The following is a 12,998-nucleotide window of genomic DNA, read 5'->3' as shown; positions in this document are numbered from 1 at the left end:
CCTTCAGTTGTTCTTTCTGCAAGCTAAATCATTTGAACTCCTTCACTCCTCCCTTAGGGGTCATGTTTCCAGATCTCAGTTCATTTGCACTTTTCACCCCTGGCATTTATCTAGCTGGTCCACCAATCCTTTGAAGTGCGGTTCCCCAAACTGGACACCGTGCTTCAGCTGGGGATCAGACATGCAGATGACTTCACGTGTCTTGTTCATGCATCCAGTAGAACCTTTTCCTTTTTCATAACAGTGCAATACCATTGGCTTGCATTTGTATGAGTCCACTGTAGTACTAGCCCCACTTCATAAGCTCCTACCCAGCACCTGTTGATACTCTCTGTATGCAGCAGTGATTCCTGCCTGTGTAGACCTTGCACTCATCTCTGTTGAATTTCACTTTATTCTCCCAGCTTATTTCTCCAGTTTAGGAGGTTTTAAGTCCCGTCTTCCAATAATCTTGTAGTTCCACCTAGACTTGTCATTTGCAAGTGTAACTAACATTCTCTATTCCATCACCTACACTGCTAATAATCCCCAGCACAAAAAAGAGCAAGCCCTTCAAAAGCTATGGGTACATCCTTCCATTTTGACAACGAATCACTGATAACTATTTATGTGATGGGGCTCTTCAACAGGTTTTGCAGCTAAGTTACCTTTGTACCTTATCTAATAGTATTTTTATCCAAATCATGTTTCTTTAACTTGCTTAAAAGGAGGCTATGTAAGACTGCATCAGAAACTTTTATAAGGTCAAGATATATGACCTGTGTTGTATCTCTTCTATCTACAACCTTTTACCATTTTGTGGAAGGAACTTAGATAGATTAGAGAAGATTTTTTTATTGACAAATCCATGCTGGTTGTTAGCCATCTCCTTGTTATCATTCAGGTGCTTACAAATTGTTTAATTACCGGTTTGTCAGAAATTGAAGCTAAGCTGACTGATCTATAATGCTCTGACTTCTTTTTCCTCTACCCCCTTTTTATAGACAGACACTATGTTTGCTGTTGTCTTACAGTAGTTCATGAGGTCTTAAGTGCTCTTAAACTGATTCAGTCAATTCTTTACATACCCTACACTGGGATTCCATAGACCCGGATAGGTTGAAAATATCTAACCTATAACTGCACACCATACCTGTTTGAGTCTGAAATCCTGCCTCTTTGTCCTTGATAGTAACTGTGATGGCCATCTTTTGCTGTCAACCTTTTAGACTGGAGACTGGAACAAGAAGATATGAAAGACTGGCCTTCTTAGCATCATATGTCAATAATTGTACTGTTCTATGGAGGAGCAATCCAGCCCTTTTCTTAGTCTTTCCAGTAAATGCATACTTGCCACTTTTGATTTCCTTTCTTGCTTGCACCTCATGTTGTGTCTTTCCTATTTTTTCTCTCTACTTACTCCTCCTTTCATACTTGTCCCTAGAAATCTGGTGGTTCCTGTTTGTATTTGTCGTCTGGAGCTGTGGAGCTCATGGTTTAGCTGACTTCATTTCACACACCCATCGTGCTTCCTTTGCACAATGCCTTGAACTGGTGCAGTTAACAGCATTCTTCTGAGGAACTGCTATTAACCTGCTATGTTAATATTTCAGTCACATGAGGCATTATAGTAAGTCTTTGTTAATCCCATTCAATTGTATTATTTAGCATTAATTAAGAATTAGAGTCAGAAAATCACAGAATACTAGAAGTTGGAAAGGACTTCATGAGGTCTGCAGTCCAACCTCCTGCTCAAAGCAGGACTAACCTCAAAGTTAGGTAAGGATACTCAGGGTCTTGTTCAGTCGAGTTTTCATCATGAAACCTCCGTAAAGGACTCTGAGGTAGAGAGTCAAGTGCAGCAGAAGTGCTTGCTGCAGACCACAGCACAGTCCCAGGAGCAGCACCTCCATGTCAGACAGTTACTGTCCTGACTTGCTGTGCTCCTCTTTGTACACAGCCTGTCTTTTATCTTCTTTTTCTGGGCTTCCCCTCACTTACATGAGAGTGGGCGCGCACGTCAATGAAGAGTGTAGTTATTTTACAGCTCTGCTTCCCTCAGCATCCAGGGCTTTGTAAACCCAACTGATGCTTATGGGAGCTGCAGAGATCCATCGCTTCTGAAAACCAGACCATGTGCCTGTCGGTTCAGAGTGTGCCCAACAACCTGTATTTCATGTGTCATCACCTGATATGCTGGCTGGAGATGAGGGATGCTGCAGTAAGAGGAGATAAGTGGTGGGAGGAACATGTCTACACCCTTCATACAGTGAGGCAGGAACATTGGGCAGGGAAGATTTCTATATTCTGAGCTGCCTACTTGTAGATTTCTTGTTTTATCAAAAAACCTTGAATTTTCCATTGAGGAGGGAATTCAGAGATCTGCCAGAGAGATTGTGTCTTGGTGGTATTCAGACATTGCCTTATGATCCTTTTTCCACTCCTTTTCACACGCGCAGCATCTCCCCAGCAGTTCCCTTTCTAGCACTTCACACCAGGCAGGGCTGTCTGATTATTCCTCGTGGCAGGTGTAAAAATGCCTGGATCCATGGCAGCCCTACTGCAGAAAATCTCTTGTGAAGAGTGAGCTCTCATTTCAGATAACAAACCAGATTTCTGTCGAAATCTGTACTGGACCAACTCGTCAGGCTGACATGCCGAGGGACGAGCCATGGGCCAGTCAGCACACAGACGCTGGCGCCTGTTGCTGCTCTTGCGGCTGTACCTGGGGATGGGGCTCTGTCCCCTGTCTTTCCCTATCCCTCAGTTCGCTCTACTGCAGAACACTTTTGAAAATCTAATTGCACAACATTTAATACTATGAATTGCTAACTTGTGGAAGAGACATATACAAAGAGCTTTATAAGTAACAGCAGAATTTAATGCACCGTTTCCTCCTGCGCTCTGCTTCCTCCCACATTTTCACATAGATCCCAGATTTGCTTTGCTGAAGCTGGTTCCTGCTTATACTGCCCTCCACAAACCTCTCCTCTCGTGGCAGTGCAATGCTCCCTGCACATCTCCCACCCCTTCCCAGGAAGGGAGAGACATTAGTTGTTCCAAGCAGCACTAACATTTTTGTTGGGTCTTTCCTTCTGAAGCCCAGGAGGCGAGCGTTACAGGAGCAGGATTACTAGGTGGAGGCAACGAGGGGGACAGGTTTTGCGACAGGACAATGCAGCGTCACAGATAGGACAGAAGCCAGCCATTGTACGAGGCTACGCTGAGTCCCAGTGTGGCATTGTGCGAGTCTCTGAAACCTTTCTGGACCTCAGTTTCCCCATTTGAGAGAACGGTGGTAGTACGTGTGTGCCCCACTGGGCTGGCAGGACTGTGCTCTGCAACGCCCCGTCCTTTGGTTCCTCCACCTCCCCACTGCTGTCCAGGACACTGCTGCTGCTCCAGAGGCCGCTGTGGCATGTGCCACTCATGACCTGTGTCAGGCACCCCACGGAGCCCTGGAGACACGTATCACTGCCTGGCACCACGGGCTGCGGCACCACTCCTCACCAAGACCAGGCGACAGCAGCATCGGGACCAGCCAGAGCATCCAGCCCCATCTGGGAGCACAGATACCGCAGCGACCAGCTCTGTTACAGACCCTAGACAGGCCGAGATTCCACAGCAGGACTCTGTTCTTATGACAGATACCCAAAGGCAGATTTTCTGTTAATTAAATATGAAAATCTATAATGCAGTCAGCATGATGCCTCTTGGTATGTTTATTTTTATACCCCATTTATTTGCTTTTGTTCTCAACATATGCTTTCATTATGAGGGAGATTTTTATACTGACCATCTGTGCATTACAAATGGATTTCAGATAGGACTGAAGGACTTGGCGAGGAGGATAGAGGTCAGTTGAGTTTTTTAATATCTGAGTGGAAATGGGTGTCGTTTACAATTGTGGAGTAAACACGCCAACTACTCTTATTCTTAAAATAATATTGAAATTGCAAAGTTGACATTTTTAAGCTGTTGTCTTTAGGTTTCAGGATTACCAGGCTTTTGAGATTAGTGAAGAATTTCATACCTCCTATAGTTAACGTTTCACTTTCTGTCTCTACACTCAGAAAAATATATTTATTGTTTCAATAATATTCTGCCTACATTTTAATATTTTTCTCTGCAGCCAAGGGCAAAAAGCATTTAATTTCCCCAGCACCAAAGGTGATGGCATTTATCCGTGCATCTGTGTGGCTGTAACTGTAGCTCTGTACCCAGTCCAGTTTCAAATCTTGGGGAATGGATCAGATATTCCCAGGCAGAGCCCTGTGAGTGTCATGAATGCAAGAAGGGGCATGCAAACCCTGGCTGACATAGTGCCTAGATCTGTGCTTGCCTACAAAGAAAAGGGCCGCAGCTCTCTCCAGTCTTCTCTCTGCCCTACCTGTCCTCTTGGCATGGTTTAACATGCTGAAACATCCCACATCTGCATCTCCCTGCTGAGCGCTCGCTGCCAGTGTCAGCCCCACGGCCTCCATTCGTAACACGTGGTTGTGGGAGACCTCAGTGCCTCTGTACCCTCGCACAGAAATGGAAGCACTGCCATCCAGCTCTCCCCCATCTCTGCCAAGGAGCAGATTTAGGGGCATGGTGGAAACCCGGTCCTCTCGCCCAGCAGAGCAGCACCAGCAGCGTGGGCAGGCACAGCGGGGAACCACAGGTCTTGCCGTGAGTCTGAGCTCTGCAGAGGAAGCCGTATGGCAGGACTGCTGCAGAAGTCTCTTCCCTTGACTCCTTCAAGCTTTTAATTCCTCTGTCCCCCAGCTTTTACCCCTTCTTCCTCTTTGCCTTGTTATTTTTCCTTTTGACCACTTTTCTATGCTCTCGGGTCAAGGGTTTGCCCTATGGAAAGAAAAAGCTCAGCTGAAAATTAGTAGATTTAATCAAAGCTTCTCCAGACAGCATGAACAAATGCCAAACATTGAACTGGACAAAATGAAAGGTCACTCAAATGGAAGCAGAGAGTTATGCAGATCTCCCTTAGCAAAGAACTTGATGCCATTTCCACCACCCCACCGGACACACTCACCACTGCAGAGGCTATGGGTGAACCCGGAGGGGCCGGGCAGCACTGTGGCAAGGGCATTTCTTCCTTCCAACCCTACAGCCAATGCCACTGCTGCCAGCAGTGTGTCCAGAGGCTGCAGGAGTTTGCAAGGAAAGCTCTCCTCTGCCCTGTACCCCACGCTCAGGACGTGCTCACATGCCTCAGGCTCTGGGCATGCACTGAGCGTGTCATTCCTACCCCCTCTCCAAAAGCACGAGTGCGATGAAAGCAGCAGCAGGACTGGGGGGAGCTTTCCGGACCCCACGGGTTCACTGGCATAGCTCTGCCTTGAGGCACTGGAGAAGAAGCATCCGTTCCTGAGGGGTATGAAATCCCATCTTCCCCCACGCTGCAGGTGCATTTCCAAACCCTGAAGCACCAAGTTGAGCTGAAGGACAGAGCCGTCTTGAGCACTGCTCTGCTGGGCAGCAGTCCTTGGAGCTCAGCGTGGGGTGCAGGCTGGGGCAGATGTGCTCTGCTTACTGCAGAGATGTGCCGTTCTTTCCCAAGAGCTGCACTAGATCCCTCTCTAACAAAGCATGTGTGCCTTTCCTGTCCTTTGCTATCCTTTCCTATGCCATTTGCCTGCGTGGCATCATGTGCCCCATATTAAGTATGTGAATGCTTGGGCACATAGGCACTACCAACAGCGAGAGAGTTCTCCCCCATTTCCCACTCAAAGAAGCAGGTCTCCCATCTCAGGCCGATGCCAGAGTGATCCCCTGCTCAGGCCAGGTTCTCAGCTGCTGCCTCGGCACCCGCAGCTCTCATGGCACTCCCTTCGCTGTGATCGCAGGGTTGTGGTCGGGATTTGCCCCTCCAAGCTCTGCATGGTGCCTTGTAAGGAAACGTGTGCTGTGAGAGGCTGTTCTGCCCCTCCAGCCATGGTGGGCCTGGTTGTAGCTTGGATGTCTGTGTGCAGCACTGAGACTGGCTGCAGCAGCCTGTGCTTAGCTTAGGCATCAGGAGAGCGCAGTGCGTGTCTGTGCTCTGCAAAATAGGTGTATCGTGACTGTCTGCGGTGCCCCGCATAGGCGGCCGTGAGCAGAATGTAACGTGCCCACGGGGGGACCTGTCGGACACGGGCTGCTTTCAGGCAGCACTTGGCCTCTGCCTCTTGGGTCACGGTGCCCTTCCTCCCGGGCAGGCTCCGCGCTCCTGCCCGCACGCTGTGCCGGGGAGGGTGGTGTGAGCTTTGTGCTCCCGCTGTCGGTTCCCGTCCTGGTGCTGGTATTCTGCAGCTGAAGCCGAGTGAGGCAGAGACAATGTGCTGGAGCATTCTGTCTGAGGGGAGTTTGGGGAGGGGGAGAGGGAAAAAGGCTGTTAGATCTATCGCTGGCAATTTAGATTCAGAGACATTTCATCTGCAGTTCCCTCAAGTGTTGAATTGAATAAAACCAGCAGCAGCAGTGGAAAAGGAGGTGGGGGAAGGGCTCTGAGCACTCTCAGCTAAACAAAAAGAGACAGGCAGCTCATAAAAAAAAAAGAATTGCATCCTTGGGCTGAAAATACAGATTCACACAGAAGGGAGGAGAACGCGTGGCAGAGCCCACCCTGCGGGCAGGGAGGGCCCTGGGCAGGCGCTCCCGAAGGCGCCCAGTGCTCCTGCAGCCTGAGCAGATCACAGGATTCACTTCTGGGTTTCATGATTTTCTGTGGGTTTTTTGAAGCTCCGGTTGTAGAATCAAGCAGGAAGAACAGAGTCCCAGGCTTTGTTTGTGGTTTAAAAGAAATTCTACTTCACTTTCCAGTGCTTCAGGAGAAAAGTGCAGAAGTGAAACCCTCAAGGGTCAAAAATTCAGATGAAAAAGTAACTTAGCAGTTGTAATTTTGTAAACGCTTTCTGTTTGGGGCCTGACTCGTGATTCACAAATGCAATCATGGGATGGCAGAACTGTCCTCATCATTAGGTGGTTCCGTTCGTCTGCCTCTGAGAGGGAATTGCTACTGGTTTTTGTTCTGACCACGCATTGCAGCATTTGTTTTTCTCTGGGTCTGTCTTTCATTCCCCAGGCATCAGGTGAGAACAGCTTTCGCACAGAGCCACTCAGCCCAGCCAAGTCTGAAAGGAGAGTGGCAGCCACTTGAGAGAATTAGATTACAGCAGAAAATAAAGTCTCGGGGTCTCTGTTGCCTTGTGTGAGTGTGGTGCCGCCACTTCCAAGGTGATGCCTCCAGCGGCTTTTAGGTCTCAGAGAAGCATCGGGTGTCTCAAGGTTGACTGTGACCTTCCTTCAGGTTACCCCTTGTGACACCATGATGCTGTCTGCTTTGCTGGTGGCACAGGTTACTGCTGGTGGCACCTCTCTTTGATGCAGGTTTCCTGGGCGCTTTCCACCCACAGGGACCAGACCCCTCACCCGGGCTTCTCTGGGGTGGCACCCTGCAGGTCCCACTCCGAGATGCAGCCTTTGCACCCGCTGCATCTCCTCTGCCCAGCACCCTGCCACGATGGCGGCGCCTGCCCCCAGCCCAGCCCGTGGCAGGGAAGGGCCCTGGGAGGGGGGCTGCTCTGGAGCAGAGAGGGCAGGCCTTCCTCTCCCAGGCTGCCCAGTCTCCGTCCCAGCTCGTGCTCCTCCCCAGCCGGGTCTCTTGCTCTCCTACAGAAGAGTTGCTTTTCATCCTGCTCAAGCAGTTTGTTCCCTGCAAGCAGCCTGGCAGGCTCCCCAAAGCCGGTGACTCTCCAGTGGTCCTCCAGCAAGCGCCGTGGGGGCTGAGTGGGGAGCAGGACCTCTCTTAAGGTGCTGTCTTACTGTTTCATTAGGTGCTGCAGAGATTTAATCCAATATAGCTGTACCGAAAGACTCCTTATGGCCAGGCCAGCGCAGCACTTCTACAAACGCTTACACAGCAGCAGCACAGCTGTCAGCACCTATTCAGGCACAAGGCAGAGTTCTAACATGGTGTTTACTAACATGTGCTTACTGACATGTCCTAACCCTCTCCTGTTCCCTAGTGTGGACACAACATGTGGGCAAGATTTGTATGTGGTCGCAGTCTAGAATGCCCTCGCATGTGCGTGATCTGCAGTGCTCCAGCCACCTGCAGGCTGCTAGCCTTTGCTAGCCTTATCTCACCCATCTCAGGCATACGGCAGTTGGTGGGGTCCATGGGTTTTCACCTGCGGAATATCTGGGCCTGCCTTGAGGCCCATTAGAAAGCAGTACAATGTCAGGAACTGCTCTGCACCATCGTTTCTAGCAATAGTGGGGGATAACGAGAAGCCTGCTGGTGCATAATCCCAGAGCAGGCACCAGGTGCTCAGGCAGGACCTGCTCACACTGCTCAGGTCCCACGCCCACTGGCTTAGATACAGGGTGAAGGGGCTGCCTGATGCTTCTCCAAAGTTATTTCTTACAAAAATATGTTCCTGCCTCAGGTGGAAAGGTAAGTCTTTTGTTCGCCCCCTCCATCTTCTTTATTGACCTCCTTGCTCCCTTGTAACACTTTAGTGACAGTTGTCTTACGTGTTGCACGGCCCTGCTTCAGACCACGTGCAGACGTGCATGCAGACAGCACACGAACACAGCCAGCACACCGCATCGGGCAGAGCGCGCTCCCGGCACGGCATGGCCACGCGGGAGACGGGGAGCCGGCGTAGCACCGGCGTGTGAACGGACGCTGGTATGTAGCCTGAGTAGCAGGTAGTAGGAAAGCAGGTAGGGTGACACACATGGAGGCAGCTGGCTTGAGCCAGCCCTGCATGCCTCACCGAGAAAAGCCATTTGAAAGAACAGCATGTGAAGTCGGTATCCCACAGCTGAAGTCTGGCCAGCACCACGTTACCCGGCGCCACCAGCAGCGCAGCTGCACACCTCAGCCTGCGTTCTGAAGCCGTGCTGATTGTGACTTGGTCGAGCGCTGTGCTTACATTAAAATGTCCCCTGCCTTTGCTGGTACTCACGCGGAAGTGCATGTGAAATACAAAGGCAAGAACGGGGTGAGGAGTCAGGACTTCTCAGGGCAGGCACCGATACCTTTCTTTCAAGTCATTTCAGCTGTAAAACAGAGGTCACGATTCTGATCTGCGTCACAAGGATTTGGGAGCCTGATTAGCTACAGCCTGTAAAAGACTGAAGAAGTCTTACTGTGAATCTAGGACCAAAGAGTAGAGAATGAGAGAGGCTGTCTTATGGGCATGTATTATGCTGCCCTGATTTTCTCCCTGTGTTATCGATCCAGCAGCTTGCTAAGATACAGCCCTGCCTGCTGTAGTGGTTTAATTCATTTTTAAGCATCATTATTTTTCATGTTGCGGTCTTCCCCTGCATGGGGTGCTTCTCACTGCCCATCCCCAAAAATGTCCATTCCTGTCTGTGTTTCATGGCATGCACTGCTCCCACATGTGTGTGCGTGCACACCAGGGAGACGGAGAGGCAGCTTCAGCTACACTAAGCAATTAAACTCCGGTAGCTCAGGGATGAGCAGGAGGCCGTGATTTTCTTTTCCTTTGCAGTAATTGCCTCTGCAATCAGCTTTGATCACCCGAGAGCAGAGGAGATGAGTGCTGCAAGTTGACATCAGTGGTTTTAATATATCCATTTACATATACAGGAGCAGTGCAGCATACAGCTTTCCATAGCGCCTCTGACCTGAAACCATCGCCGCTCCATAGACACCTCATTTAATTTAATACTTCACCGCCACTGCGGAAGCCACAGGATGGGGATGGGAGGGGGGATAATCAAGCACTCACTCTCTTGCTCTCTGTGAATGTCTGTAGAAATGACATGAAAGTAATTGCTTTTGAAAAGCAAAGCAGAAATGGCACAATTGATTCCACTTAAATGAGAAGAGAAGGGGTGGGGGTGGGGGATGTTCACCCTAAACATGCCACCTTCTTTCCTGCTGCAAGCAAATCGCTTCGTGGGTCTGTGTGGGGACGAAGGAAAGGTGGGCTTTCTCCGAACGGCACGCAGGGGAAGGAGGCAAGCTCAGACAGGCAGTGCTGCTTTAAGCAATGTACATCCTTTCAGCTAACTCAGACCCGAGACAGACGCTGCTTCATGAAGCCATATGACATCCCCTATTGTCACAGGCATTTCTGTTGCTGGGGAGCTGGTAGGGAGCCTCATTGCATTGAACATCCTAGAATTATTCTGCCTCCAAAACCCACTCACCTGCCTTGCAGCTGGGGGAAGGGGGTGTTTATCCTGCTTGCTGGGGAGACATCAGTTCCTCGCCGTCTCTCATCCATCTCAGATTAGCCCAGTGGATAAAGCGTTGTGAGCCGAAGGCTTTGGAAGCGATCCAGCCTGGTGCCCACTGGGGGATATCCATCCTTCCACCAAGGGCCCCGTGCCTCCTCTGTGAGCTGCCTGGCAGGCACCTCTGTCTCCCCCATTAGCAGGAGCTGGGACCCAGCCGTGCCGAGGTGCAGCCCCCCTGGCTGCCGTGCCTGCCCCGCGCGCCCCTCACAGCCCCCGAGGTGCAGGCGCTGGGGCTGGGGGTGACGGGAGGCTCCGCTGCTCCTCTGCAGCCCTGTGCTGCCGGGTGGGCACTGGGGTCGTGGGGCTACTGGGAGGGAAGGGTGTTCTGCGCCTGCCAGCCCTCTCTGCCGTGGACCTGTGCTGCTTGTGCGGTTTGCCTGGTCCTCGGCCGCCTGTCTCAGGGCTTTGCCGTGTCCTCAGGCAGAGCGCTGTCAGGCGAGAGGGTGTTCCTGGGGCCAGCTGCGCAGAGATAAGTCCTTGCACGGATTTTAAGTATGTTGCTGCTCCTTGGGAGGACAAGCACTCCCTAGATGCTTCACTACTTTTTGTTATCTCTTTGTTCATCTTCTCTGCATGGCAGCCAGCTGGGCTGTGCCCCCGACTCCAGCCATAGACAATGTCTGACTTTGCCATTTTCCCAGCTGCTGGGAATTTCTGGCTGTTCATCCAGTCTCTGCTGTGGAACACGGGACTGCTGTGGAAATGTGCCTGGGACGGTGAGAGGGACGTGGCACCTCGGTGCAGGCGCTGTGGCTCGAGGCTCGCAGGCGGTGGTGCAGAGCGTGTCAGCCCCACGGCCTGGCAGCCCTACACGGCAGAGAGGGAGGGGGAAGAAAGTGTTTTGTCTGTGCCAGGCTGAAAGACGTGGTGCGTGAAAAGTCCTCCGTGCCCTGGTGCTTGTTCTGTTCTCTGGCAAATACAGGAAGAAACCACCACACAAGAGTCTCAGAGAATCTTCCTAGATGGGGAAGACTCAGATACGTTTGTACCGAGGCAAAGCCGAGTATTTGCAGAACATCTTCAGTACTCGGTTTGGCCCATGTTCACGTCGCAATGGAAGCCGGCTGTCACTGCAGAGTAAGAGTGACCCTAGGGTCTGGCAGTCCTCTGCCCGACACCGGAGCATGTCCTTTGCTCGTCAGAGCACGCCGTCTTCACTGCTGGATCCTGTATTCAGCACAAAGATGGCCTCTACTATTGCACACACTCGGAATTTAAACATGTTCTTTTTTTTCTTTGGCGGGCATTTTGCTGGACAGCTGTAACCTTTTTCACTGTGGGTTTGAATGGGTTATGTGCATACGGAACACAGCTTGGAGGAGTGCAGGCTACTGTGCTAATAACAATGTCTCCAATACACCTTTAATGTAGACATTAATGTCATTTTATGTTAATTACATGCAAATTGATTATTAATGTATTTATTGAATGTTGACAGCTGGGTGACAGTCTTCAGTAAATATGTTTTACTAATCAGTTAGCATTTAATTAATATCAAAATTCTCTCTAGGTTTAGCAAGACAGTTAGTGAACATTAATTAGGCCCCTCAGTTGCTGCGTATGTTGCAGGACGTCCACGGTGCTGCTGACAGGGCTCAGCCGTGCTCGGCGGTGCTGCGGGGTGCGGGCAGGCAGGTGGGCTCGGGGGGGCTGGGGGCAGCGGCACTGCCAGCAGGACAGACGGACATGTGCCCGGAAGGGATAAGTCTCTTGGGAGAGCCCCACAGGCAGCGTGGCGCTGCCCAAGGGCCGGCAAGCTGCCAGCGGGAGTGGAGCTGGTGGTGGCCAGGCAGATGCCATGTTTGTGTGTGACACATGGTTGTGGGAGGGCTGAGGCTGCACCTGCTCGGTGCAGCGTTGTGGACCCTGCAGCGCTGGCCAGGCCGGACACCAGAGAGAGTTTGGGACACTCCTCCCATCCCAGCATTTGGCCCGTGGGGTCCTTCAAGGCCAGTGAGCCGTGTCTGTGCCCCAGAGCAGGGCTTGCTTGCGCTTGGGGGGTGAGTCACGGGTCGGGGCAGGGCAACGGGTCTGGGCTAGAAGGCCTCAAACCAGGACAGCAGTTCAATGTCTGTGAGCTCTCAGGACCTCTGTCCTTCCTATTTGTAGGAAGAGATTCATAACCTATATGGGACCTATTGATAGGGGAGAAGAATACAGTAGATCTCTGCTAGAAATCTGTTCTTTGTATGTTCTGCCTTGTTCCCACACCTGTGCGCAGCTGCACGGGCACTGCTCTCGTCCAGTCTCAGTGAGATGTCTGAGGTGTCTGTCCCCGGCGCGTTACCTCGTTAGTGTTATCAGGAAGCTCTGGAGAGCCCCTTTCCCCATGAAACAAGGCTGCTTCCAGTCACTCCCGAGCAGTAAAAGCAGCATGGTGTTCTCACCTGCACACAGGACCCTTGGTTATGGCAAGGCATTGCGCAGCCCCTGGCCAGCAGCACAGAGGATTTCTTAATGCTGAATTTAAAACACCAAGCAGACCAATTCCTGGGCTATGCGGCCAGCGTTTTCTCTTGCTGCCCTGTCATGAGCAGGGCAGGAGCCACGCAGAGCCTTTGCCCCTGCCCCGCACGTTTGCACCCACTGGCCGTGGCTCCTCTCGCCTGTCGGAAGAAGGCGAGCAGCATCCCTGAGACGTCCATTGCAAAGGCATCGGGGTCACTGGCCAGGGAGCCGCTCCACCGCAGGGCTGCTGCAGCACTGTTAGCTCCAGCAGATCGATACTTTAGTCTTGTCATGCTAATTGCTCTTTG

The 12,998-nt window shown here is 51.3% G+C and overlaps 1 protein-coding gene across 5 annotated transcripts in view; it reads left to right on the top strand.

Annotated features, from left to right (window-relative positions):
• PMFBP1 (polyamine modulated factor 1 binding protein 1) overlaps window positions 1–12,998 on the top strand; it is a 60,106-nt gene that overhangs the window by 16,730 nt on the left and 30,378 nt on the right. The gene's annotated exons all lie outside the window — the stretch shown is intronic.

This window comes from Larus michahellis, chromosome 4 (assembly GCF_964199755.1).
Source record: "Larus michahellis chromosome 4, bLarMic1.1, whole genome shotgun sequence".
NCBI classification, from domain to species: Eukaryota; Metazoa; Chordata; class Aves; order Charadriiformes; family Laridae; genus Larus; species Larus michahellis.
This window is presented reverse-complemented; position numbering and strand designations above follow the sequence as displayed.